We start from the raw sequence: 6,000 nt of genomic DNA, 5'->3' as shown, positions 1-6,000 counted from the left end.
TTGACTTTGTTGACTTTTCGAGCGAAGTTAGAAATTGTTATGAATTGATTAATTATGAGTATTAAAGTGTATTTTTATTGGTTTGCAATTGTTTGACTAATTTCGGATCGATGGGATTTGGTTTGAGGTGTTAGAGAGGTGCATGAGCCGGTTATGGAATTTCGGAGCAAGGTAAGTCTCATGTCTAACCTTCTGAGGGGAAAACTACCTCTAGGTGATTTAATTATTATGTGCTACTAGTTGTGGGTGCTACGTGCGCACGAGTTGACGAGAGTTCGTACGTAGCTAAAGCATGTTTATGTCCGGGTAGACTTAGAACTTTATCATGTAATATTTGAATTGTTTGGACTCATTTTGCTAGTTCAATGAATTGAAATTATAACTGAAATTGATAAGAAACATATAAAAATATTAGGCCGAGCTTTATCACCTTGAGTTATTGCCAAGATGTTTGATAAACGTAAAGGGGTATATTTATTATTATGCACTTGTATTTGTAACGACCCGGCCAGTAGTTTTGAGTGTATTAGCCCCAATCCCCTATTTACTATTTTCCCCATATCTGTTTCTGCTTATGTGATTTGCCGGGAGGTCTTATTTTTGGTTTCAGAGTGTTTTGGGACACTTAGTCCCTAAAACAGAAGCTTAAGTCTCAGGATTTTAACCATAGTCGGAATTGTGTGAAAATGACTCCGGAATGGCGTTCCATCGGTTTCGTTAGCTTCGTTGGGTGATTTTGGACTTAGGAGCGTGTTTCGACTGTGAATTTGAGGTCTATATCTAGTTTAGGCTTGAAATGGCGAAAGTCGAATTTTTTGAAAGTTTGACCGGAGGATTGACTTTTTGATATCTGGGTCGGATCCTGATTCTGAAAGTTGGAATAGGTCCTTAATGTTGAATATGACTTGTGTGCAAAGTTTGAGGTCAATCGGACATGATTTGATTGGTTTCGACATTGTTTGTGGAATTTGGAAATTTCGAAGTTCATCAAGTTTGGATTGGAGGGTGATTCGGGGTTTTGCTGTTGTTTGACATGTTTTGAGGGCTCGACTAAGTTCGTATGGTGTTATAGGACTTGTGGGTGTATTTGGTTGAGGTTCCGGGGGCCTCGGGTGTCTTTCGGATGCTTAACGGTTTGAATTTGGACTTAGGCAAGAGGCTGAAGCCTTCTGATATCTGATGGTTTCGCACCTGCGGTGGGGAGACCGCAGGTGCGTACTCGCACGTGCGGATGAAGGAGCGCATAAGCGGGAATTGAGGATATGTCCAGGGATCGCAGGTGCGAGGGAATTTCCGCATCTGCAAGCCCGCAGATGTGCTTGAGGTTCCGCAGATGCGGAGAGTGAGCTGGAGGGGAGGAACATAGAAGCGGACATTTGTCCGCAGGTGCGCACATGCTGGTGCGACCACTTTCTCGCAGATGCGGACCCAGCCCCTTAAGTCATTTTCGTACCTGCGAGGGAAATTCCGCAAGTGTGGTGTCGCAGGTGCGACGGTATGCCCGCAGATGTAGAAGAACTGGGCAGAAAAATGGGATTTCGAGGGTTTGATTTGCATTTCGATTTTGGGACTTTGAGAGCTCGGTGTGAGGCGATATTTCGAGGTTTCTTCAAGAATATTGTGGGGGTAAGTGATTCTAACTCGGATTGGATTATATTTCATGAATCTATAGCTATTTTCATCATCTAATTAGGGATTTGAGTTGTTAATTTGGGGGAAAATGGTAGAAACTTCATAGGCTAAAACTTCGAGTTTTCGAAGGTGTTTTGAGGTTGGATTCGAGTAATTCTTGTGTGGTTGGACTCGTGAGTGGATGGGTGTTCACATTTTGTGACTTTTATTGGATTTCGAGACGTGGGCCCGGGGGGCGGTTTGAGCCTATTTCGAAGTTTTGCTTATAATTTCACGTTTTTCTTTTGGAATTGATTCCTTTAGCCTATATTAATTATATTGTACTACTTGTGGATAGATTCGGGGTGTTTAGAGATTGATTCGAGGAGCAAAGGAATTGCAGAGTAGGATTTTGCGTGGTTTAAGGTAAGTAACCATTTTAAATCTGGTCCTGAGGGTATGAAACCCTGGATTATTGGATTATGTGAGTATTTTGGAGGTGACGCACATGCTAGGTGACGGGCGTGTGGGCATGCACCGTAGGAATTAGGACTTGATCCATTCCGTGAAATTGTAAAGTTGAATAACTTGTTGTTAGAAATCATGCTTAGGCTATGTGATGGTACTGTTAGGACCCGCAGAGGTCGCGTACTTGTTGGAATACTTACTAATTGTTGTCTTGTACTCAGTCATGGTTGTACTTGCGTATCATATCTTAGCCTCTTCTTGATTCTTGTTGATAAACTATTTTATCTTTTTTTGGGCCGATCATTGTGATTTCCGTGAGGCCGAGAGACTAGGGAGGTTGATGACTGAGTGAGGCATAGGGCCCATCTGTGAGGATTGATACTATGGCACGTGAGTTATCCATGCAACACGTGAGTTGTCCATGCGGATCAACATATTGATACTATAGCACGTGAGTTGTCCGTGCGGATATAGCGCTTGGGCTGAAAGGAGCCCCTCCGGAGTCTGCACACCCCCAGTAAGCGCATGTACCTATTGAGTGTGAGTACTGAGGGTTGAGAGCCGAGTTTTGAGCTGTTGTGATGAGTTGAGTGACTGTTGCCCTGAGAGGATGCACTTGTTTTCTTTTCATTTGTTGATGCACTTAGTTGCTATCTATCATTGTTGTAAAATTTCTAAAATATTCTACATCTGGATTACATAAACTTTAACTGTATAAAACTGATTGGACTTAAACTGCCGGATGTGAAAGCATGTCTATTCTTTGCTGGAATTATTGAAAATGAACTGTAATTGTATAGCTCATCACTGCTTCTTAGTTCCTTATTTATTTCTGTTACTTGCTAAGTTGGTTGTACTCATGCTACACCCTGCACTGCATGTGCAGATCCAGGTGTGTTTGATCATGGAGGTCGTTGAGTTAGTACGTGATCGAGTACCGGAGACAACGAGGTAGTTGCCGGCATCCGCAGACCTTATCCCTCCTTCAATGTTTTCTTTATTTTCTGTATTGATACTTATACACTGTTTTTATTAGACTGGATATCTAGATGCTCATGACTTGGTGACACCCCGATGTTTGGGGCTATCTTTCCTCATTTTATTTTGAATTCGACTCCGGTTTTTATAAAAATTGCTGGTATAAAAAATCTTTGAATTATCTTTTTTATGAAATATTGAAGTATTTTGAAAGGCCGGCTTGCCTAGTACCATCGATAGGCGCCATCACGACAGGTTAGAGTTTTGGGTCGTGACAGTATCTGTGTTGTAAGCATGTGACTCGTAATTCGATAAGTTTCTTCCTTTTTTGTGGAGCGAGCCGAAAGCCTCAGCAGTATAATAAATGCAGCTATGGTTTGTGCCGCTCGACCCTCGGCAGTGTACACATTATTCGGGACAGGGACGTATGACCTCGGCATAATCATGCATTATATCGCTAGTCGTCCGAATATTCACGAGATTATCCTTCCACCGATGCATGAAATTTTATATGGTATTCCTTATCCGTTTGATACTGGCACTTGATGCATCTGTGCTGTTGAGATAGAATACGAGACTGAGAAAAATTAGATCTTTAAAAGAAATTTATGGAAGATTGTGTAACTTAAAGTTTTACACATTATTGTTGTTGTGCTTCATACCGTTTATGATTTATCATATTGCTTTATTAGACCTCTAGTAAGTTTCGATGTCGACCCCTCGTCACTACATCTCTGGGGTTAGGCTAGATACTTACTGGGTACGCGTTGATTTACGTACTCATGCTACACTTCTACACTAAATATGCAGGATCTGACAGGTTCAATTGGTGGATATCTTGGTGCGTAGGCGAACCTGCTGAGGAGACTTTATGGTGAGCTACATTCTAGGCTATGAATCTGTCACGACCCGAAATTCCCACCTTCGGACCGTGATGGCGCCTAACATTTCACTTGCTAGGCAAGCCAATGTTAGAATAATATTAACCAATTATTAAACAATTTTTAAATTATTAATAATCAAAGAAACAAATGCGGAAGCAAAGTTTGAAATATAGTGAATAGTCCATAAAATAAAAATAGCCGTGTCTAAATACCATCCCAGAATTGGTGTCACAAGTGCACGAGCTTCTAGAATAAATACAAATAAAGGTCTGAATAAAATAAAGATATCTGGAAGTAAGCACACAGCTAAAGTACAATAGATGGAGACTTCAGAACTGCAGACGCCATGCAGTTATACCTCAAGTCTCCTCTGATAGCTGAAATCTGAGCAAGTCTATGGTGCGCCGCTGGGACCAACTCCAAAATCTGCACAAGAAATGCAGAGTGTAGTATCAGTACAACCGACCCCATGTACTGGTAAGTGCTGAGCCTAACCTCGACGAAGTAGTGACGAGGCTAAGGCGGTTCACTTACATTAACCTGTACGCAATATTAGTAACAACAACAATAATAGGAATAAATCAGGTAATTCATTTATAATAATTGAAGGCAACTCAGCAGTCAAAACCAATTATCATTTCCATTATTTTTGTTGCAGCGTGCAACCCACTCTCACTATATATCCACATTCAATTCTGTTGCGGCGTGCAACCCGATCCTCCAATATTAACTTTTTAACAAGTCTGTTGCGGCGTGAAACTCAATCCTCCAATATTGACTTTTAATAAGTCTGTTGCGGCGTGCAACCCGATCCTCCAATATTGACTTTTAATAAGTCTGTTGCGGCTTGCAATCCGATCCTCCAATATTGACTTTTAATAAGTCTGTTGCGGCGTGCAACCCGCTCCTCCAACATTTTCATTTACCAATTCTTATAGAAGAAATTTTCCCAATAAATGTAACAATTAATATAAAATTACAAGACAACAAGCATACAATAATTATGGTTTAATTATAAACAAACAATGACAAATAGCAAATTATTATGAAAATCAGGGAGCAAATATGCAGTTTAATTTTTATTATGCTAAATGTCAAATAATAATTAAGGCACATAATTCAAATAGCATGTAACAATTAATGCAGGAATTTAAGAATTTATATTTGTAAAGAATAAGAGAGAAACAATAATTATAATAATTAATTTATGATTAAAAATAATTTATGATTTTTCAAGTAAGCATGCAAACAATTAATTTGACGACGTATAGACACTCGTCACCTCGCCTATACGTCGTTTACATGAAATTCACATAACAAACAATTTAAGGGTTCTATTCCCTCAAGTCAAGGTTAACCCCGACACTTAACTCGCTTTGCAAATTCCAATCAATTATTCAACCATAGCTTTTCCTTTTAAATTTGCCTCTGAAAGCTTCAAATCTATTCACAAACAATTCAATATATTCAATACTAATCATAGGAATTAATTCCATATGAATTTACAAATATTCCGGATAAAAAAAATCTAAAATTCATTAAAATATTCGGCAGTGGGAGCCACATCTCAAATCCCGAAAAAACTCATGAAATTCGAGCACCCATTCCGATACGAGTTCAACCATACCAAATTTGTCCAATTCCGATATCAAATGGACCTTCGAATCTTAATTTTTCGTTTTTGGAAAGTTTTACAAAAATTCCAATTTCTTCCATCTAAATCCGAAATAAATGATGAATATAAACATGGATTTGTGAAATACAATCACTATATGATAAAGAACACTTACCCAGTCCGAAATCGTGAAAAACTCCTTTGAAATCGCCCCTAAGCCGAGTTATAATTGAGGGTTTGTGAAAAATGGGAAAAATTCCGTTTTTGGTTCTGTTTTAAGTCACAGGGGTCAGGCCTTCTTCGCGTTCGTGAGGAGTAGCAGCCTGTGGCTTTCGCGTTCGCGAGTCCTTCTTCGCGTTCGCGAAGGTTTCCTCCCTGGCCTTCGCGTTCGCGAGGCATAGCTCGCGTTCGCGCTGAAGGAATGATCGACCCTCCCCCAGGTGT

This window comes from Nicotiana tomentosiformis, chromosome 2 (assembly GCF_000390325.3).
Source record: "Nicotiana tomentosiformis chromosome 2, ASM39032v3, whole genome shotgun sequence".
NCBI classification, from domain to species: domain Eukaryota; kingdom Viridiplantae; phylum Streptophyta; class Magnoliopsida; order Solanales; family Solanaceae; genus Nicotiana; species Nicotiana tomentosiformis.
This window is presented reverse-complemented; position numbering follows the sequence as displayed.